The sequence below is a fragment of the Lepisosteus oculatus genome, chromosome 14, assembly GCF_040954835.1.
Source record: "Lepisosteus oculatus isolate fLepOcu1 chromosome 14, fLepOcu1.hap2, whole genome shotgun sequence".
NCBI lineage: Eukaryota > Metazoa > Chordata > Actinopteri > Semionotiformes > Lepisosteidae > Lepisosteus > Lepisosteus oculatus.
In genome coordinates, this window is record NC_090709.1 from 16177570 (window position 1) to 16197596 (window position 20027).

A 20027-nucleotide genomic window follows, 5' to 3' on the forward strand; every position below is an offset into this window, starting at 1 on the left:
CGCTCTATTTCACTTCAGCCTTTCACTCTTGCTTCCTTCCAATGAGGACGGAGCTGCGGGAGAAAGGGCGCTATAGAGGATCGCTGTGGAGAGCTGCTGCTGTGCTTTGACATCTGAGCTCTGTGGAAAACGATCTCAATACAATTCTGAAAAACGCGACTCTCCGAACGCCAGCCGAACAAGTCTCCACAGCCGAAGCGCTGTGTCTCTTTTCAGCTGGCGATAAACCTTTCCTCGATCCTTTGCGGACTTGTAAAACTGTTCCTGATCAGAATAAAAAACGCTCACGCTAATACACAAGCACCCGTGTCTCGCCAAAGCTGACAAATAAAGAGACGGACAAGCCGCACTGCACGTGTGAACAGGGGAATGAGCGAGCGAGCGGGGATAGGGCGCCTCCTGCGCTTAAAAGCTTACAGCACCTGGTATTCCCAGGCGGTCTCCCATCCAAGTACTAACCAGGCCCATCCCTGTTTAGCTTCCGAGATCAGACGAGATCAGGCGTGCTCAAGGTGGTGTGGCCGTAAGCAAGAGCAAGGCTCGCTGGCACCCTTCTTATTGAGAGGACAGCTCCGTCACCTCTTTTACGACGCTGCTTTTTTTCCCTTGCGTTTTTCTCTTCTTCCCACGTTCTCTCTCTTCACTGCCTTCATCCCCGCTCTATTTCACTTCAGCCTTTCACTCTTGCTTCCTTCCAATGAGGACGGAGCTGCGGGAGAAAGGGCGCTATAGAGGATCGCTGTGGAGAGCTGCTGCTGTGCTTTGACATCTGAGCTCTGATGAAAACGATCTCAATACAATTCTGAAAAACGCGACTCTCCGAACGCCAGCCGAACAAGTCTCCACAGCCGAAGCGCTGTGTCTCTTTTCAGCTGGCGATAAACCTTTCCTCGATCCTTTGCGGACTTGTTAAACTGTTCCTGATCAGAATAAAAAACGCTCACGCTAATACACAAGCACCCGTGTCTCGCTAAAGCTGACAAATAAACAGACGGACAAGCCGCACTGCACGTGTGAACAGGGGAATGAGCGAGCGAGCGGGGATAGGGCGCCTCCTGCGCTTAAAAGCTTACAGCACCTGGTATTCCCAGGCGGTCTCCCATCCAAGTACTAACCAGGCCCATCCCTGTTTAGCTTCCGAGATCAGACGAGATCAGGCGTGCTCAAGGGGGTGTGGCCGTAAGCGAGAGCAAGGCTCGCTGGCACCCTTCTTATTGAGAGGACAGCTCCGTCACCTCTTTTACGACGCTGCTCTTTTTCCCTTGCGTTTTTCTCTTCTTCCCACGTTCTCTCTCTTCACTGCCTTCGTCCCCGCTCTATTTCACTTCAGCCTTTCACTCTTGCTTCCTTCCAATGAGGACAGAGCTGCGGGAGAAAGGGCGCTATAGAGGATCGCTGTGGAGAGCTGCTGCTGTGCTTTGACATCTGAGCTCTGTGGAAAACGATCTCAATACAATTCTGAAAAACGCGACCCTCCGAACGCCAGCCGAACAAGTCTCCACAGCCGAAGCGCTGTGTCTCTTTTCAGCTGGCGATAAACCTTTCCTCGATCCTTTGCGGACTTGTTAAACTGTTCATGATCAGAATAAAAAACGCTCACGCTAATACACAAGCACCCGCGTCTCGCCAACGCTGACAAATAAACAGACGGACAAGCCGCACTGCACGTGTGAACAGGGGAATGAGCGAGCGAGCGGGGATAGGGCGCCTCCTGCGCTTAAAAGCTTACAGCACCTGGTATTCCCAGGCGGTCTCCCATCCAAGTACTAACCAGGCCCATCCCTGTTTAGCTTCTGAGATCAGACGACATCAGGCGTGCTCAAGGGGGTGTGGCCGTAAGCGAGAGCAAGGCTCGCTGGCACCCTTCTTATTGAGAGGACAGCTCCGTCACCTCTTTTACGACGCTGCTTTTTTTCCCTTGCGTTTTTCTCTTCTTCCCACGTTCTCTCTCTTCACTGCCTTCGTCCCCGCTCTATTTCACTTCAGCCTTTCACTCTTGCTTCCTTCCAATGAGGACGGAGCTGCGGGAGAAAGGGCGCTATAGAGGATCGCTGTGGAGAGCTGCTGCTGTGCTTTGACATCTGAGCTATGTGGAAAACGATCTCAATACAATTCTGAAAAACGCGACTCTCCGAACGCCAGCCGAACAAGTCTCCACAGCCGAAGCGCTCTGTCTCTTTTCAGCTGGCGATAAACCTTTCCTCGATCCTTTGCGGACTTGTAAAACTGTTCCTGATCAGAATAAAAAACGCTCACGCTAATACACAAGCACCCGTGTCTCGCCAAAGCTGACAAATAAACAGACGGACAAGCCGCACTGCACGTGTGAACAGGGGAATGAGCGAGCGAGCGGGGATAGGGCGCCTCCTGCGCTTAAAAGCTTACAGCACATGGTACTCCCAGGCGGTCTCCATCCAAGTACTAACCAGGCCCATCCCTGTTTAGCTTCCGAGATCAGACGAGATCAGGCGTGCTCGAGGGGGTGTGGCCGTAAGCAAGAGCAAGGCTCGCTGGCACCCTTCTTTTTGAGAGGACAGCTCCGTCACCTCTTTTATGACGCTGCTCTTTTTCCCTTGCGTTTTTCTCTTCTTCCCACGTTCTCTCTCTTCACTGCCTTCGTCCCCGCTCTATTTCACTTCAGCCTTTCACTTTTGCTTCCTTCCAATGAGGACGGAGCTGCGGGAGAAAGGGCGCTATAGAGGATCGCTGTGGAGAGCTGCTGCTGTGTTTTGACATCTGAGCTCTGTGGAAAACGATCTCAAAACAATTCTGAAAAACGCGACTCTCCGAACGCCAGCTGAACAAGTCTCCACAGCCGAAGCGCTGTGTCTCTTTTCAGCTGGCGATAAACCTTTCCTCGATCCTTTGCGGACTTGTAAAACTGTTCCTGATCAGAATAAAAAACGCTCACGCTAATACACAAGCACCCGTGTCTCGCCAAAGCTGACAAATAAACAGACGGACAAGCCGCACTGCACGTGTGAACAGGGGAATGAGCGAGCGAGCGGGGATAGGGCGCCTCCTGCGCTTAAAAGCTTACAGCACCTGGTATTCCCAGGCGGTCTCCCATCCAAGTACTAACCAGGCCCATCCCTGTTTAGCTTCCAAGATCAGATGAGATCAGGCGTGCTCAAGGGGGTGTGGCCGTAAGCGAGAGCAAGGCTCGCTGGCACCCTTCTTATTGAGAGGACAGCTCCGTCACCTCTTTTACGACGCTGCTTTTTTTCCCTTGGGTTTTTCTCTTCTGCCCACGTTCTCTCTCTTCACTGCCTTCGTCCCCGCTCTATTTCACTTCAGCCTTTCACTCTTGCTTCCTTCCAATGAGGACGGAGCTGCGGGAGAAAGGGCGCTATAGAGGATCGCTGTGGAGAGCTGCTGCTGTGCTTTGACATCTGAGCTCTGTGGAAAACGATCTCAATACAATTCTGAAAAACGCGACTCTCCGAACGCCAGCCGAACAAGTCTCCACAGCCGAAGCGCTGTGTCTCTTTTCAGCTGGCGATAAACCTTTCCTCGATCCTTTGCGGACTTGTAAAACTGTTCCTGATCAGAATAAAAAACGCTCACGCTAATACACAAGCACCCGTGTCTCGCCAAAGCTGACAAATAAAGAGACGGACAAGCCGCACTGCACGTGTGAACAGGGGAATGAGCGAGCGAGCGGGGATAGGGCGCCTCCTGCGCTTAAAAGCTTACAGCACCTGGTATTCCCAGGCGGTCTCCCATCCAAGTACTAACCAGGCCCATCCCTGTTTAGCTTCCGAGATCAGACGAGATCAGGCGTGCTCAAGGTGGTGTGGCCGTAAGCGAGAGCAAGGCTCACTGGCACCCTTCTTATTGAGAGGACAGCTCCGTCACCTCTTTTACGACGCTGCTTTTTTTCCCTTGCGTTTTTCTCTTCTTCCCACGTTCTCTCTCTTCACTGCCTTCGTCCCCGCTCTATTTCACTTCAGCCTTTCACTCTTGCTTCCTTCCAATGAGGACGGAGCTGCGGGAGAAAGGGCACTATAGAGGATCGCTGTGGAGAGCTGCTGCTGTGCTTTGACATCTGAGCTCTGTGGAAAACGATCTCAATACAATTCTGAAAAACGCGACTCTCCGAACGCCAGCCGAACAAGTCTCCACAGCCGAAGCGCTGTGTCTCTTTTCAGCTGGCGATAAACCTTTCCTCGATCCTTTGCGGACTTGTAAAACTGTTCCTGATCAGAATAAAAAACGCTCACGCTAATACACAAGCACCCGTGTCTCGCCAAAGCTGACAAATAAACAGACGGACAAGCTGCACTGCACGTGTGAACAGGGGAATGAGCGAGCGAGCGGGGATAGGGCGCCTCCTGCGCTTAAAAGCTTACAGCACCTGGTATTCCCAGGCGGTCTCCCATCCAAGTACTAACCAGGCCCATCCCTGTTTAGCTTCCGAGATCAGATGAGATCAGGCGTGCTCAAGGGGGTGTGGCCGTAAGCGAGAGCAAGGCTCGCTGGCACCCTTCTTATTGAGAGGACAGCTCCGTCACCTCTTTTACGACGCTGCTTTTTTTCCCTTGCGTTTTTCTCTTCTTCCCACGTTCTCTCTCTTCACTGCCTTCGTCCCCGCTCTATTTCACTTCAGCCTTTCACTCTTGCTTCCTTCCAATGAGGACGGAGCTGCGGGAGAAAGGGCGCTATAGAGGATCGCTGTGGAGAGCTGCTGCTGTGCTTTGACATCTGAGCTCTGTGGAAAACGATCTCAATACAATTCTGAAAAACGCGACTCTCCGAACGCCAGCCGAACAAGTCTCCACAGCCGAAGCGCTGTGTCTCTTTTCAGCTGGCGATAAACCTTTCCTCGATCCTTTGCGGACTTGTAAAACTGTTCATGATCAGAATAAAAAACGCTCACGCTAATACACAAGCACCCGCGTCTCGCCAAAGCTGACAAATAAACAGACGGACAAGCCGCACTGCACGTGTGAACAGGGGAATGAACGAGCGAGCGGGGATAGGGCGCCTCCTGCGCTTAAAAGCTTACAGCACCTGGTATTCCCAGGCGGTCTCCCATCCAAGTACTAACCAGGCCCATCCCTGTTTAGCTTCCGAGATCAGATGAGATCAGGCGTGCTCAAGGGGGTGTGGCCGTAAGCGAGAGCAAGGCTCGCTGGCACCCTTCTTATTGAGAGGACAGCTCCGTCACCTCTTTTACGACGCTGCTCTTTTTCCCTTGCGTTTTTCTCTTCTTCCCACGTTCTCTCTCTTCACTGCCTTCGTTCCCGCTCTATTTCACTTCAGCCTTTCACTCTTGCTTCCTTCCAATGAGGACGGAGCTGCGGGAGAAAGGGCGCTATAGAGGATCGCTGTGGAGAGCTGCTGCTGTGCTTTGACATCTGAGTTCTGTGGAAAACGATCTCAATACAATTCTGAAAAACGCGACTCTCCGAACGCCAGCCGAACAAGTCTCCACAGCCGAAGCGCTGTGTCTCTTTTCAGCTGGCGATAAACCTTTCTTCGATCCTTTGCGGACTTGTAAAACTGTTCCTGATCAGAATAAAAATCGCTCACGCTAATACACAAGCACCCGTGTCTCGCCAAAGCTGACAAATAAACAGACGTACAAGCCGCACTGCACGTGTGAACAGGGGAATGAGCGAGCGAGCGGGGATAGGGCGCCTCCTGCGCTTAAAAGCTTACAGCACCTGGTATTCCCAGGCGGTCTCCCATCCAAGTACTAACCAAGCCCATCCCTGTTTAGCTTTCGAGATCAGACGAGATCAGGCGTGCTCAAGGGGGTGTGGCCGTAAGCGAGAGCAAGGCTGGCTGGCACCCTTCTTATTGAGAGGACAGCTCCGTCACCTCTTTTACGACGCTGCTTTTTTTCCCTTGCGTTTTTCTCTTCTTCCCACGTTCTCTCTCTTCACTGCCTTCGTCCCCGCTCGATTTCACTTCAGCCTTTCACTCTTGCTTCCTTCCAATGAGGACGGAGCTGCGGGAGAAAGGGCGCTATAGAGGATCGCTGTGGAGAGCTGCTGCTGTGCTTTGACATCTGAGCTCTGTGGAAAACGATCTCAATACAATTCTGAAAAACGCGACTCTCCGAACGCCAGCCGAACAAGTCTCCACAGCCGAAGCGCTGTGTCTCTATTCAGCTGGCGATAAACCTTCCCTCGATTCTTTGCGGACTTGTTAAACTGTTCCTGATCAGAATAAAAAACGCTCACGCTAATACACAAGCACCCGTGTCTCGCCAAAGCTGACAAATAAACAGACGGACAAGCCGCACTGCACGTGTGAACAGGGGAATGAGCGAGCGAGCGGGGATAGGGCGCCTCCTGCGCTTAAAAGCTTACAGCACCTGGTATTCCCAGGCGGTCTCCCATCCAAGTACTAACCAGGCCCATCCCTGTTTAGCTTCCGAGATCAGACGAGATCAGGCGTGCTCAAGGGGGTGTGGCCGTAAGCGAGAGCAAGGCTCGCTGGCACCCTTCTTATTGAGAGGACAGCTCCGTCACCTCTTTTACGACGCTGCTTTTTTTCCCTTGCGTTTTTCTCTTCTTCCCACGTTCTCTCTCTTCACTGCCTTCGTCCCCGCTCTATTTCACTTCAGCCTTTCACTCTTGCTTCCTTCCAATGAGGACGGAGCTGCGGGAGAAAGGGCGCTATAGAGGATCGCTGTGGAGAGCTGCTGCTGTGCTTTGACATCTGAGCTCTGTGGAAAACGATCTCAATACAATTCTGAAAACGCGACTCTCCGAACGCCAGCCGAACAAGTCTCCACAGCCGAAGCGCTGTGTCTCTTTTCAGCTGGCGATAAACCTTTCCTCGATCCTTTGCGGACTTGTTAAACTGTTCATGATCAGAATAAAAAACGCTCACGCTAATACACAAGCACCCGTGTCTTGCCAAAGCTGACAAATAAACAGACGGACAAGCAGCACTGCACGTGTGAACAGGGGAATGAGCGAGCGAGCGGGGATAGGGCGCCTCCTGCGCTTAAAAGCATACAGCACCTGGTATTCCCAGGTGGTCTCCCATCCACGTACTAACCAGGCCCATCCCTGTTTAGCTTCCGAGATCAGACGAGATCAGGCGTGCTCAAGGGGGTGTGGCCGTAAGCGAGAGCAAGGCTCGCTGGCACCCTTCTTATTGAGAGGACAGCCCCGTCACCTCTTTTACGACGCTGCTCTTTTTCCCTTGCGTTTTTCTCTTCTTCCCACGTTCTCTCTCTTCACTGCCTTCGTCCCCGCTCTATTTCACTTCAGCCTTTCACTCTTGCTTCCTTCCAATGAGGACGGAGCTGCGGGAGAAAGGGCGCTATAGAGGATCGCTGTGGAGAGCTGCTGCTGTGCTTTGACATCTGAGCTCTGTGGAAAACGATCTCAATACAATTCTGAAAAACGCGACTCTCCGAACGCCAGCCGAACAAGTCTCCACAGCCGAAGCGCTGTGTCTCTTTTCAGCTGGCGATAAACCTTTCCTCGATCCTTTGCGGACTTGTAAAACTGTTCCTGATCAGAATAAAAAACGCTCACGCTAATACACAAGCACCCGTGTCTCGCCAAAGCTGACAAATAAAGAGACGGACAAGCCGCACTGCACGTGTGAACAGGGGAATGAGCGAGCGAGCGGGGATAGGGCGCCTCCTGCGCTTAAAAGCTTACAGCACCTGGTATTCCCAGGCGGTCTCCCATCCAAGTACTAACCAGGCCCATCCCTGTTTAGCTTCCGAGATCAGACGAGATCAGGCGTGCTCAAGGGGGTGTGGCCGTAAGCGAGAGCAAGGCTCGCTGGCACCCTTCTTATTGAGAGGACAGCTCCGTCACCTCTTTTACGACGCTGCTTTTTTTCCCTTGCGTTTTTCTCTTCTTCCCACGTTCTCTCTCTTCACTGCCTTCGTCCCCGCTCTATTTCACTTCAGCCTTTCACTCTTGCTTCCTTCCAATGAGGACGGAGCTGCGGGAGAAAGGGCGCTATAGAGGATCGCTGTGGAGAGCTGCTGCTGTGCTTTGACATCTGAGCTCTGTGGAAAACGATCTCAATACAATTCTGAAAAACGCGACTCTCCGAACGCCAGCCGAACAAGTCTCCACAGCCGAAGCGCTGTGTCTCTTTTCAGCTGGCGATAAACCTTTCCTCGATCCTTTGCGGACTTGTTAAACTGTTCATGATCAGAATAAAAAACGCTCACGCTAATACACAAGCACCCGTGTCTCGCCAAAGCTGACAAATAAACAGACGGACAAGCCGCACTGCACGTGTGAACAGGGGAATGAGCGAGCGAGCGGGGATAGGGCGCCTCCTGCGCTTAAAAGCTTACAGCACCTGGTATTCCCAGGCGGTCTCCCATCCAAGTACTAACCAGGCCCATCCCTGTTTAGCTTCCGAAATCAGGTGTGCTCAAGGGGGTGTGGCCGTAAGCGAGAGCAAGGCTCGCTGGCACCCTTCTTATTGAGAGGACAGCTCCGTCACCTCTTTTACGACGCTGCTTTTTTTCCCTTGCGTTTTTCTCTTCTTCCCACGTTCTCTCTCTTCACTGCCTTCGTCCCCGCTCTATTTCACTTCAGCCTTTCACTCTTGCTTCCTTCCAATGAGGACGGAGCTGCGGGAGAAAGGGCGCTATAGAGGATCGCTGTGGAGAGCTGCTGCTGTGCTTTGACATCTGAGCTCTGTGGAAAACGATCTCAATACAATTCTGAAAAACGCGACTCTCCGAACGCCAGCCGAACAAGTCTCCACAGCCGAAGCGCTGTGTCTCTTTTCAGCTGGCGATAAACCTTTCCTCGATCCTTTGCGGACTTGTAAAACTGTTCCTGATCAGAATAAAAAACGCTCACGCTAATACACAAGCACCCGTGTCTCGCCAAAGCTGACAAATAAACAGACGGACAAGCCGCACTGCACGTGTGAACAGGGGAATGAGCGAGCGAGCGGGGATAGGGCGCCTCCTGCGCTTAAAAGCTTACAGCACCTGGTATTCCCAGGCGGTCTCCCATCCAAGTACTAACCAGGCCCATCCCTGTTTAGCTTCCGAGATCAGACGAGATCAGGTGTGCTCAAGGGGGTGTGGCCATAAGCGAGAGCAAGGCTCGCTGGCACCCTTCTTATTGAGAGGACAGCTCCGTCACCTCTTTTACGACGCTGCTTTTTTTCCCTTGCGTTTTTCTCTTCTTCCCACGTTCTCTCTCTTCACTGCCTTCGTCCCCGCTCTATTTCACTTCAGCCTTTCACTCTTGCTTCCTTCCAATGAGGACGGAGCTGCGGGAGAAAGGGCGATATAGAGGATCGCTGTGGAGAGCTGCTGCTGTGCTTTGACATCTGAGCTCTGTGGAAAACGATCTCAATACAATTCTGAAAAACGCGACTCTCCGAACGCCAGCCGAACAAGTCTCCACAGCCGAAGCGCTGTGTCTCTTTTCAGCTGGCGATAAACCTTTCCTCGATCCTTTGCGGACTTGTAAAACTGTTCCTGATCAGAATAAAAAACGCTCACGTTAATACACAAGCACCCGTGTCTCGCCAAAGCTGACAAATAAAGAGACGGACAAGCCGCACTGCACGTGTGAACAGGGGAATGAGCGAGCGAGCGGTGATAGGGCGCCTCCTGCGCTTAAAAGCTTACAGCACCTGGTATTCCCAGGCGGTCTCCCATCCAAGTACTAACCAGGCCCATCCCTGTTTAGCTTCCGAGATCAGACGAGATCAGGCGTGCTCAAGGTGGTGTGGCCGTAAGCGAGAGCAAGGCTCACTGGCACCCTTCTTATTGAGAGGACAGCTCCGTCACCTCTTTTACGACGCTGCTTTTTTTCCCTTGCGTTTTTCTCTTCTTCCCACGTTCTCTCTCTTCACTGCCTTCGTCCCCGCTCTATTTCACTTCAGCCTTTCACTCTTGCTTCCTTCCAATGAGGACGGAGCTGCGGGAGAAAGGGCACTATAGAGGATCGCTGTGGAGAGCTGCTGCTGTGCTTTGACATCTGAGCTCTGTGGAAAACGATCTCAATACAATTCTGAAAAACGCGACTCTCCGAACGCCAGCCGAACAAGTCTCCACAGCCGAAGCGCTGTGTCTCTTTTCAGCTGGCGATAAACCTTTCCTCGATCCTTTGCGGACTTGTAAAACTGTTCCTGATCAGAATAAAAAACGCTCACGCTAATACACAAGCACCCGTGTCTCGCCAAAGCTGACAAATAAACAGACGGACAAGCTGCACTGCACGTGTGAACAGGGGAATGAGCGAGCGAGCGGGGATAGGGCGCCTCCTGCGCTTAAAAGCTTACAGCACCTGGTATTCCCAGGCGGTCTCCCATCCAAGTACTAACCAGGCCCATCCCTGTTTAGCTTCCGAGATCAGATGAGATCAGGCGTGCTCAAGGGGGTGTGGCCGTAAGCGAGAGCAAGGCTCGCTGGCACCCTTCTTATTGAGAGGACAGCTCCGTCACCTCTTTTACGACGCTGCTTTTTTTCCCTTGCGTTTTTCTCTTCTTCCCACGTTCTCTCTCTTCACTGCCTTCGTCCCCGCTCTATTTCACTTCAGCCTTTCACTCTTGCTTCCTTCCAATGAGGACGGAGCTGCGGGAGAAAGGGCGCTATAGAGGATCGCTGTGGAGAGCTGCTGCTGTGCTTTGACATCTGAGCTCTGTGGAAAACGATCTCAATACAATTCTGAAAAACGCGACTCTCCGAACGCCAGCCGAACAAGTCTCCACAGCCGAAGCGCTGTGTCTCTTTTCAGCTGGCGATAAACCTTTCCTCGATCCTTTGCGGACTTGTAAAACTGTTCATGATCAGAATAAAAAACGCTCACGCTAATACACAAGCACCCGCGTCTCGCCAAAGCTGACAAATAAACAGACGGACAAGCCGCACTGCACGTGTGAACAGGGGAATGAACGAGCGAGCGGGGATAGGGCGCCTCCTGCGCTTAAAAGCTTACAGCACCTGGTATTCCCAGGCGGTCTCCCATCCAAGTACTAACCAGGCCCATCCCTGTTTAGCTTCCGAGATCAGATGAGATCAGGCGTGCTCAAGGGGGTGTGGCCGTAAGCGAGAGCAAGGCTCGCTGGCACCCTTCTTATTGAGAGGACAGCTCCGTCACCTCTTTTACGACGCTGCTCTTTTTCCCTTGCGTTTTTCTCTTCTTCCCACGTTCTCTCTCTTCACTGCCTTCGTTCCCGCTCTATTTCACTTCAGCCTTTCACTCTTGCTTCCTTCCAATGAGGACGGAGCTGCGGGAGAAAGGGCGCTATAGAGGATCGCTGTGGAGAGCTGCTGCTGTGCTTTGACATCTGAGTTCTGTGGAAAACGATCTCAATACAATTCTGAAAAACGCGACTCTCCGAACGCCAGCCGAACAAGTCTCCACAGCCGAAGCGCTGTGTCTCTTTTCAGCTGGCGATAAACCTTTCTTCGATCCTTTGCGGACTTGTAAAACTGTTCCTGATCAGAATAAAAATCGCTCACGCTAATACACAAGCACCCGTGTCTCGCCAAAGCTGACAAATAAACAGACGTACAAGCCGCACTGCACGTGTGAACAGGGGAATGAGCGAGCGAGCGGGGATAGGGCGCCTCCTGCGCTTAAAAGCTTACAGCACCTGGTATTCCCAGGCGGTCTCCCATCCAAGTACTAACCAGGCCCATCCCTGTTTAGCTTCCGAGATCAGATGAGATCAGGCGTGCTCAAGGGGGTGTGGCCGTAAGCGAGAGCAAGGCTCGCTGGCACCCTTCTTATTGAGAGGACAGCTCCGTCACCTCTTTTACGACGCTGCTCTTTTTCCCTTGCGTTTTTCTCTTCTTCCCACGTTCTCTCTCTTCACTGCCTTCGTTCCCGCTCTATTTCACTTCAGCCTTTCACTCTTGCTTCCTTCCAATGAGGACGGAGCTGCGGGAGAAAGGGCGCTATAGAGGATCGCTGTGGAGAGCTGCTGCTGTGCTTTGACATCTGAGTTCTGTGGAAAACGATCTCAATACAATTCTGAAAAACGCGACTCTCCGAACGCCAGCCGAACAAGTCTCCACAGCCGAAGCGCTGTGTCTCTTTTCAGCTGGCGATAAACCTTTCTTCGATCCTTTGCGGACTTGTAAAACTGTTCCTGATCAGAATAAAAATCGCTCACGCTAATACACAAGCACCCGTGTCTCGCCAAAGCTGACAAATAAACAGACGTACAAGCCGCACTGCACGTGTGAACAGGGGAATGAGCGAGCGAGCGGGGATAGGGCGCCTCCTGCGCTTAAAAGCTTACAGCACCTGGTATTCCCAGGCGGTCTCCCATCCAAGTACTAACCAAGCCCATCCCTGTTTAGCTTTCGAGATCAGACGAGATCAGGCGTGCTCAAGGGGGTGTGGCCGTAAGCGAGAGCAAGGCTGGCTGGCACCCTTCTTATTGAGAGGACAGCTCCGTCACCTCTTTTACGACGCTGCTTTTTTTCCCTTGCGTTTTTCTCTTCTTCCCACGTTCTCTCTCTTCACTGCCTTCGTCCCCGCTCGATTTCACTTCAGCCTTTCACTCTTGCTTCCTTCCAATGAGGACGGAGCTGCGGGAGAAAGGGCGCTATAGAGGATCGCTGTGGAGAGCTGCTGCTGTGCTTTGACATCTGAGCTCTGTGGAAAACGATCTCAATACAATTCTGAAAAACGCGACTCTCCGAACGCCAGCCGAACAAGTCTCCACAGCCGAAGCGCTGTGTCTCTTTTCAGCTGGCGATAAACCTTTCCTCGATCCTTTGCGGACTTGTAAAACTGTTCCTGATCAGAATAAAAAACGCTCACGCTAATACACAAGCACCCGTGTCTCGCCAAAGCTGACAAATAAACAGACGGACAAGCCGCACTGCACGTGTGAACAGGGGAATGAGCGAGCGAGCGGGGATAGGGCGCCTCCTGCGCTTAAAAGCTTACAGCACCTGGTATTCCCAGGCGGTCTCCCATCCAAGTACTAACCAGGCCCATCCCTGTTTAGCTTCCGAGATCAGACGAGATCAGGTGTGCTCAAGGGGGTGTGGCCATAAGCGAGAGCAAGGCTCGCTGGCACCCTTCTTATTGAGAGGACAGCTCCGTCACCTCTTTTACGACGCTGCTTTTTTTCCCTTGCGTTTTTCTCTTCTTCCCACGTTCTCTCTCTTCACTGCCTTCGTCCCCGCTCTATTTCACTTCAGCCTTTCACTCTTGCTTCCTTCCAATGAGGACGGAGCTGCGGGAGAAAGGGCGCTATAGAGGATCGCTGTGGAGAGCTGCTGCTGTGCTTTGACATCTGAGCTCTGTGGAAAACGATCTCAATACAATTCTGAAAAACGCGACTCTCCGAACGCCAGCCGAACAAGTCTCCACAGCCGAAGCGCTGTGTCTCTTTTCAGCTGGCGATAAACCTTTCCTCGATCCTTTGCGGACTTGTAAAACTGTTCCTGATCAGAATAAAAAACGCTCACGCTAATACACAAGCACCCGTGTCTCGCCAAAGCTGACAAATAAACAGACGGACAAGCCGCACTGCACGTGTGAACAGGGGAATGAGCGAGCGAGCGGGGATAGGGCGCCTCCTGCGCTTAAAAGCTTACAGCACCTGGTATTCCCAGGCGGTCTCCCATCCAAGTACTAACCAGGCCCATCCCTGTTTAGCTTCCGAGATCAGGTGTGCTCAAGGGGGTGTGGCCGTAAGCGAGAGCAAGGCTCGCTGGCACCCTTCTTATTGAGAGGACAGCTCCGTCACCTCTTTTACGACGCTGCTTTTTTTCCCTTGCGTTTTTCTCTTCTTCCCACGTTCTCTCTCTTCACTGCCTTCGTCCCCGCTCTATTTCACTTCAGCCTTTCACTCTTGCTTCCTTCCAATGAGGACGGAGCTGCGGGAGAAAGGGCGCTATAGAGGATCGCTGTGGAGAGCTGCTGCTGTGCTTTGACATCTGAGCTCTGTGGAAAACGATCTCAATACAATTCTGAAAAACGCAACTCTCCGAACGCCAGCCGAACAAGTCTCCACAGCCGAAGCGCTGTGTCTCTTTTCAGCTGGCGATAAACCTTTCCTCGATCCTTTGCGGACTTGTAAAACTGTTCCTGATCAGAATAAAAAACGCTCACGCCAATACACAAGCACCCGTGTCTCGCCAAAGCTGACAAATAAACAGACGGACAAGCCGCACTGCACGTGTGAACAGGGGAATGAGCGAGCGAGCGGGGATAGGGCGCCTCCTGCGCTTAAAAGCTTACAGCACCTGGTATTCCCAGGCGGTCTCCCATCCAAGTACTAACCAGGCCCATCCCTGTTTAGCTTCCGAGATCAGACGAGATCAGGCATGCTCAAGGGGGTGTGGCCATAAACAAGAGCAAGGCTCGCTGGCACCCTTCTTATTGAGAGGACAGCTCCGTCACCTCTTTTACGACGCTGCTTTTTTTCCCTTGCGTTTTTCTCTTCTTCCCACGTTCTCTCTCTTCACTGCCTTCGTCCCCGCTCTATTTCACTTCAGCCTTTCACTCTTGCTTCCTTCCAATGAGGACGGAGCTGCGGGAGAAAGGGCGTTATAGAGGATCGCTGTGGAGAGCTGCTGCTGTGCTTTGACATCTGAGCTCTGTGGAAAACGATCTCAATACAATTCTGAAAAACGCGACTCTCCGAACGCCAGCCGAACAAGTCTCCACAGCCGAAGCGCTGTGTCTCTTTTCAGCTGGCGATAAACCTTTCCTCGATCCTTCGCGGACTTGTAAAACTGTTCCTGATCAGAATAAAAAACGCTCACGCTAATACGCAAGCACCCGTGTCTCGCCAAAGCTGACAAAGCCGCACTGCACGTGTGAACAGGGGAATGAGCGAGCGAGCGGGGATAGGGCGCCTCCTGCGCTTAAAAGCTTACAGCACCTGGTATTCCCAGGCGGTCTCCCATCCAAGTACTAACCAGGCCCATCCCTGTTTAGCTTCCGAGATCAGACGAGATCAGGTGTGCTCAAGGGGGTGTGGCCATAAGCGAGAGCAAGGCTCGCTGGCACCCTTCTTATTGAGAGGACAGCTCCGTCACCTCTTTTACGACGCTGCTTTTTTTCCCTTGCGTTTTTCTCTTCTTCCCACGTTCTCTCTCTTCACTGCCTTCGTCCCCGCTCTATTTCACTTCAGCCTTTCACTCTTGCTTCCTTCCAATGAGGACGGAGCTGCGGGAGAAAGGGCGCTATAGAGGATCGCTGTGGAGAGCTGCTGCTGTGCTTTGACATCTGAGCTCTGTGGAAAACGATCTCAATACAATTCTGAAAAACGCGACTCTCCGAACGCCAGCCGAACAAGTCTCCACAGCCGAAGCGCTGTGTCTCTTTTCAGCTGGCGATAAACCTTTCCTCGATCCTTTGCGGACTTGTAAAACTGTTCCTGATCAGAATAAAAAACGCTCACGCTAATACACAAGCACCCGTGTCTCGCCAAAGCTGACAAATAAACAGACGGACAAGCCGCACTGCACGTGTGAACAGGGGAATGAGCGAGCGAGCGGGGATAGGGCGCCTCCTGCGCTTAAAAGCTTACAGCACCTGGTATTCCCAGGTATTCCCATCCAAGTACTAACCAGGCCCATCCCTGTTTAGCTTCCGAGATCAGACGAGATCAGGCGTGCTCAAGGGGGTGTGGCCGTAAGCAAGAGCAAGGCTCGCTGGCACCCTTCTTATTGAGAGGACAGCTCCGTCACCTCTTTTACGACGCTGCTTTTTTTCCCTTGCGTTTTTCTCTTCTTCCCACGTTCTCTCTCTTCACTGCCTTCGTCCCCGCTCTATTTCACTTCAGCCTTTCACTCTTGCTTCCTTCCAATGAGGACGGAGCTGCGGGAGAAAGGGCGCTATAGAGGATCGCTGTGGAGAGCTGCTGCTGTGCTTTGACATCTGAGCTCTGTGGAAAACGATCTCAATACAATTCTGAAAAACGTGACTCTCCGAACGCCAGCCGAACAAGTCTCCACAGCCGAAGCGCTGTGTCTCTTTTCAGCTGGCGATAAACCTTTCCTCGATCCTTTGCGGACTTGTAAAACTGTTCCTGATCAGAATAAAAAACGCTCACGCTAATACACAAGCACCCGTGTCTCGCCAAAGCTGACAAATAAACAGACGGACAAGCCGCACTGCACGTGTGAACAGGGGAATGAGCGAGCGAGCGGGGATAGGGCGCCTCCTGCGCTTAAAAGCTTACAGCACCTGGTATTCCCAGGCGGTCTCCCATCCAAGTACTAACCAGGCCCATCCCTGTTTAGCTTCCAAGATCAGGCAAGATCAGGCATGCTCAAGGGGGTGTGGCCATAAGCGAGAGCAAGGCTCGCTGGCACCCTTCTTATTGAGAGGACAGCTCCGTCACCTCTTTTACGACGCTGCTTTTTTCCCCTTGCGTTTTTCTCTTCTTCCCACGTTCTCTCTCTTCATTGCCTTCGTCCCCGCTCTATTTCACTTCAGCCTTTCACTCTTGCTTCCTTCCAATGAGGACGGAGCTGCGGGAGAAAGGGCGCTATAGAGGATCGCTGTAGAGAGCTGCTGCTGTGCTTTGACATCTGAGCTCTGTGGAAAACGATCTCAATACAATTCTGAAAAACGCGACTCTCCGAACGCCAGCCGAACAAGTCTCCACAGCCGAAGCGCTGTGTCTCTTTTCAGCTGGCGATAAACCTTTCCTCGATCCTTTGCGGACTTGTAAAACTGTTTCTGATCAGAATAAAAAACGCTCACGCTAATGTAGCGGCGAGGCTTCATAATAAGAAAGAATTAAGTGTTCTGAGCCTTCCCAAAAGAGGCCCCATCTCACCCTCCATCTCTGTGGTGCAGCCACAGAGAAAGAATTCATGCAAGCTGATTTAAGATGTTTTCTTGTGATAAGAAACCAGCTCCCAAAGGGGGATGCACTTAGCTAAGCCTGGCTATCATGATCAATGGTCACCCATTGGCGCCTATCTGTCTAGGGAGTGCCAGTTGGACATCTGGACTGCATTACTAAGTGTCAGGACTAAGTGACTCATATCTCACCTTGATCAACCAATCAGGGACTGGTAGGGCCGAGTAACCCACGTGGGACTCTGATGCCCATGAACTTTCAGCCAATCAATGAGCTGAAGTTCCTCCAGGTAAAACAGGCAACACAGAGAGCCTGTGAGTTTCAGAAGGGAGATTCAACAAGATTCAGTAAGATTCTGGAGAGGATTCTGTGGACTGTTCTAAAGGGAATTCAAAGGAGAATTCCAGGGCAGGACGGCCCAGGAGCAGAAGGCTCCCAAGGGCAGGACATTCTCACAGCGCGCCTCCTGACCATCCTGAGACTCAGCCCGGACAACCATGGAACGGCCAGTGTGTCCGAGTGCCAGAACTTTCCTTTGTTCTAAGAGTCTAGAGTGGAGGTTGCCAGAGAGTAACCAGCAGCAGGCCTCGTGAACAGGTCGGAACTGTGGACAGCTGAATCACTATTCAGAACTAGCTCTTCATCAGGAACGAACCGGTCCTCTTCCTGACTTGCTGGGACCCACAGTCATCTTTTCTCCTGTGCACAAACTTTGCCAACTAGCCGGACAGTGAGCATCAGCAGCGCACCGTCGCAAGCCGCACAGCACAGCCTGGCACGGAGCCAGAGAGCGCGGATTGGACAGCAACAGCCTGCAACTGTTTCTTTGTGCCCGCAGGAGATCTGAATCCCCAAAGATTGGATGAGTATTCAACTTCAATGCATTACAGCTCGAGAATTCAATTGTTATCCCAACCAGTTGATATCAATTTAATTCCTAAGAGTTATGTACTTGTTTTGAGTATCTAATGTAGAAGTTGTAACCAAGTTCACTTTACGAAACGGTCTAAATGAATGATATACTGAACGTATGTCCTCTTGATATGTGTAACACTTTGTAACTGATTGAATATATACCTTTTGTATTCTGATAACCCTCTCGATAAGATCTGTTAGGTTTACATGCATATTCTATGTATTAATAAATGTATCCTCGTGTATTAGTACCTGTGTGTGTGCGTTGTTTGAGTTATGTCGCATGGTTGGATTCTAAAGCCATCAAAAGAATCAACTTTGTGATTTACTGCTACAATTAATAATTGTCTCAGTAAATGCCCAAACCCTACAGAACTGGTGCCTTCAGAGAGCCACTATGATTACATATTTGGCGTCCCTGAACCGGCTTAATCTACACTAATACACGAGCACCCGTGTCTCGCCAAAGCTGACAAATAAACAGACGGACAAGCCGCACTGCACGTGTGAACAGGGGAATGAGCGAGCGAGCGGGGATAGGGAGCCTCCTGCGCTTAAAAGCTTACAGCACCTGGTATTCCCAGGCGGTCTCCCATCCAAGTACTAACCAGGCCTATCCCTGTTTAGTTTCCGAGATCAGACGAGATCAGGCATGCTCAAGGGGGTGTGGCCATAAGCAAGAGCAAGGCTCGCTGGCACCCTTCTTATTGAGAGGACAGCTCCGTCACCTCTTTTACGACGCTGCTTTTTTTCCCTTGCGTTTTTCTCTTCTTCCCACGTTCTCTCTCTTCATTGCCTTCGTCCCCGCTCTATTTCACTTCAGCCTTTCACTCTTGCTTCCTTCCAATGAGGACGGAGCTGCGGGAGAAAGGGCGCTATAGAGGATCGCTGTAGAGAGCTGCTGCTGTGCTTTGACATCTGAGCTCTGTGGAAAACGATCTCAATACAATTCTGAAAAACGCGACTCTCCGAACGCCAGCCGAACAAGTCTCCACAGCCGAAGCGCTGTGTCTCTTTTCAGCTGGCGATAAACCTTTCCTCGATCCTTTGCGGACTTGTAAAACTGTTCATGATCAGAATAAAAAACGCTCACGCTAATACACAAGCACCCGTGTCTCGCCAAAGCTGACAAATAAACAGACGGACAAGCCGCACTGCACGTGTGAACAGGGGAGTGAGCGAGCGAGCGGGGATAGGGCGCCTCCTGCGCTTAAAAGCTTTCTGAATTCTGAGTACGTACGGGATCCTCGGCCTTGCGCTTATAACAAAGTCCAAGTCCCTTTGCAGACAACAGCAGTTGTCACATGATTGTCTCTGAGGATGTGCGACAATGGCCAAGGAGAGCCCCGATCTGAGCTTGCGCTCACTTTTTGACCAAGACACAGGTGTGTGCTGATTGGTTGAGAGTTTGGCGGGCATTGGAGACCCACGTGGTATTACCACGCCCTGCGTGAGATATGAGTCACTTACTCTTAACACTTTGGAATGCAGTCCAGATGTCCATTTGGCACTCCCTAGACAGATAGGCGCCAATGGATGACCATTGATCATGATAGCCAGGCTTAGCTAAGTGCATCCCCATCTGGGAGCTGTCCCTTATCAAAAGAAAACATCTTAAATCAGCCTGCATGAATACTTTCTCTGTGGCTGCACCACAGAGATGGAAGGTGAGATGGGGCCTCATTTAGGACAGCATACCACCGCTTAATTCTGTCTTATTAACAAGCATTGCCGCTACAACGGCATCTCTCCTGTCAAACTTCCTCCTGACTTGTTTGACAGGATCTGGGCCGTGGTGAACAGTGGGAAAGACGCCCTGTGGAGAGTGAGGAACATGGGGCTGTTCAAAGGCATCGAGGTCCCAGTCAAGGCAGCAGGTAGCCTGGCCCTGTTCATCACCCAAGAGAACTATTACCTCAGAGATCTGTGGAGAGAAAGGAGGGAGGAAGCAGAAAATCTGTGGGAAATAGAGAGCATAGGTCAATATCTCAAGAAACTGTGAAAAACATTATCATGTTTAAGTAAAGAATGTGATTTACACCAGAATAAAAGAAATTGTTGCTATGTAACTGGTACCGTGTCAAAATGTAATGAGATGTGATCATATATACTGTTTTAAGTATGTATATTAATGTAAAGCTTTCTAATTTGTGATGTCCTGTATTTATTTGTGAAAAGAAAATAAAGTTCTTAAAAAATCGATTCACCCAGGGCTGTGCTGACCCCTGCGAATTCCCCAAATGTGGGAATCTCGACTGCATTATTTCTGGTAGTGGGGGACTGCGTTCGCGCTCTCCCCTGATGTGCTTGGTCCAATATCGGATACGGAAGAGTTACGACACCACGTGCTGCGATAGGAT

At 51.5% G+C, this 20027-nt stretch overlaps 20 non-coding genes and 6 pseudogenes across 20 annotated transcripts; all 26 read right to left on the reverse strand.

Moving 5' to 3' along the window:
* Window positions 1-410: 410 nt before the first annotated feature.
* LOC138244452 (5S ribosomal RNA) lies at window positions 411-529 on the reverse strand. Its single transcript, XR_011193065.1, has one exon. It is a non-coding gene; the product is annotated as a 5S ribosomal RNA (ribosomal RNA).
* Window positions 530-1066: 537 nt separating this feature from the next.
* LOC138243858 (5S ribosomal RNA) lies at window positions 1067-1185 on the reverse strand. Its single transcript, XR_011192476.1, has one exon. It is a non-coding gene; the product is annotated as a 5S ribosomal RNA (ribosomal RNA).
* Window positions 1186-1722: 537 nt separating this feature from the next.
* Window positions 1723-1841, reverse strand: LOC138217431 (5S ribosomal RNA). The gene has a single exon (XR_011181143.1). It is a non-coding gene; the product is annotated as a 5S ribosomal RNA (ribosomal RNA).
* A 537-nt stretch (window positions 1842-2378) lies between these two features.
* LOC138218923 (5S ribosomal RNA) lies at window positions 2379-2496 on the reverse strand (annotated as a pseudogene).
* Window positions 2497-3033: 537 nt separating this feature from the next.
* Window positions 3034-3152, reverse strand: LOC138245512 (5S ribosomal RNA). Its single transcript, XR_011194122.1, has one exon. It is a non-coding gene; the product is annotated as a 5S ribosomal RNA (ribosomal RNA).
* Window positions 3153-3689: 537 nt separating this feature from the next.
* On the reverse strand, window positions 3690-3808 carry LOC138244463 (5S ribosomal RNA). The gene has a single exon (XR_011193078.1). It is a non-coding gene; the product is annotated as a 5S ribosomal RNA (ribosomal RNA).
* A 537-nt stretch (window positions 3809-4345) lies between these two features.
* LOC138216329 (5S ribosomal RNA) lies at window positions 4346-4464 on the reverse strand. Its single transcript, XR_011180040.1, has one exon. It is a non-coding gene; the product is annotated as a 5S ribosomal RNA (ribosomal RNA).
* Window positions 4465-5001: 537 nt separating this feature from the next.
* On the reverse strand, window positions 5002-5120 carry LOC138216340 (5S ribosomal RNA). Its single transcript, XR_011180051.1, has one exon. It is a non-coding gene; the product is annotated as a 5S ribosomal RNA (ribosomal RNA).
* Window positions 5121-5657: 537 nt separating this feature from the next.
* On the reverse strand, window positions 5658-5776 carry LOC138217382 (5S ribosomal RNA). The gene has a single exon (XR_011181094.1). It is a non-coding gene; the product is annotated as a 5S ribosomal RNA (ribosomal RNA).
* Window positions 5777-6313: 537 nt separating this feature from the next.
* Window positions 6314-6432, reverse strand: LOC138243869 (5S ribosomal RNA). The gene has a single exon (XR_011192487.1). It is a non-coding gene; the product is annotated as a 5S ribosomal RNA (ribosomal RNA).
* Window positions 6433-6968: 536 nt separating this feature from the next.
* LOC138217700 (5S ribosomal RNA) lies at window positions 6969-7087 on the reverse strand. The gene has a single exon (XR_011181412.1). It is a non-coding gene; the product is annotated as a 5S ribosomal RNA (ribosomal RNA).
* Window positions 7088-7624: 537 nt separating this feature from the next.
* On the reverse strand, window positions 7625-7743 carry LOC138243880 (5S ribosomal RNA). Its single transcript, XR_011192498.1, has one exon. It is a non-coding gene; the product is annotated as a 5S ribosomal RNA (ribosomal RNA).
* Window positions 7744-8280: 537 nt separating this feature from the next.
* LOC138218932 (5S ribosomal RNA) lies at window positions 8281-8389 on the reverse strand (annotated as a pseudogene).
* Window positions 8390-8926: 537 nt separating this feature from the next.
* LOC138218801 (5S ribosomal RNA) lies at window positions 8927-9045 on the reverse strand. The gene has a single exon (XR_011181541.1). It is a non-coding gene; the product is annotated as a 5S ribosomal RNA (ribosomal RNA).
* Window positions 9046-9582: 537 nt separating this feature from the next.
* LOC138244475 (5S ribosomal RNA) lies at window positions 9583-9701 on the reverse strand. The gene has a single exon (XR_011193090.1). It is a non-coding gene; the product is annotated as a 5S ribosomal RNA (ribosomal RNA).
* A 537-nt stretch (window positions 9702-10238) lies between these two features.
* On the reverse strand, window positions 10239-10357 carry LOC138216352 (5S ribosomal RNA). Its single transcript, XR_011180063.1, has one exon. It is a non-coding gene; the product is annotated as a 5S ribosomal RNA (ribosomal RNA).
* A 537-nt stretch (window positions 10358-10894) lies between these two features.
* Window positions 10895-11013, reverse strand: LOC138216363 (5S ribosomal RNA). Its single transcript, XR_011180075.1, has one exon. It is a non-coding gene; the product is annotated as a 5S ribosomal RNA (ribosomal RNA).
* A 537-nt stretch (window positions 11014-11550) lies between these two features.
* LOC138216374 (5S ribosomal RNA) lies at window positions 11551-11669 on the reverse strand. The gene has a single exon (XR_011180086.1). It is a non-coding gene; the product is annotated as a 5S ribosomal RNA (ribosomal RNA).
* A 537-nt stretch (window positions 11670-12206) lies between these two features.
* LOC138217383 (5S ribosomal RNA) lies at window positions 12207-12325 on the reverse strand. Its single transcript, XR_011181095.1, has one exon. It is a non-coding gene; the product is annotated as a 5S ribosomal RNA (ribosomal RNA).
* Window positions 12326-12862: 537 nt separating this feature from the next.
* On the reverse strand, window positions 12863-12981 carry LOC138218812 (5S ribosomal RNA). Its single transcript, XR_011181542.1, has one exon. It is a non-coding gene; the product is annotated as a 5S ribosomal RNA (ribosomal RNA).
* Window positions 12982-13518: 537 nt separating this feature from the next.
* LOC138218762 (5S ribosomal RNA) lies at window positions 13519-13627 on the reverse strand (annotated as a pseudogene).
* Window positions 13628-14164: 537 nt separating this feature from the next.
* On the reverse strand, window positions 14165-14283 carry LOC138217333 (5S ribosomal RNA). The gene has a single exon (XR_011181045.1). It is a non-coding gene; the product is annotated as a 5S ribosomal RNA (ribosomal RNA).
* A 522-nt stretch (window positions 14284-14805) lies between these two features.
* On the reverse strand, window positions 14806-14924 carry LOC138218823 (5S ribosomal RNA). Its single transcript, XR_011181543.1, has one exon. It is a non-coding gene; the product is annotated as a 5S ribosomal RNA (ribosomal RNA).
* Window positions 14925-15461: 537 nt separating this feature from the next.
* On the reverse strand, window positions 15462-15578 carry LOC138218384 (5S ribosomal RNA; annotated as a pseudogene).
* A 537-nt stretch (window positions 15579-16115) lies between these two features.
* On the reverse strand, window positions 16116-16234 carry LOC138218813 (5S ribosomal RNA; annotated as a pseudogene).
* A 1992-nt stretch (window positions 16235-18226) lies between these two features.
* On the reverse strand, window positions 18227-18345 carry LOC138217993 (5S ribosomal RNA; annotated as a pseudogene).
* Between the last annotated feature and the right edge of the window lie 1682 nt (window positions 18346-20027).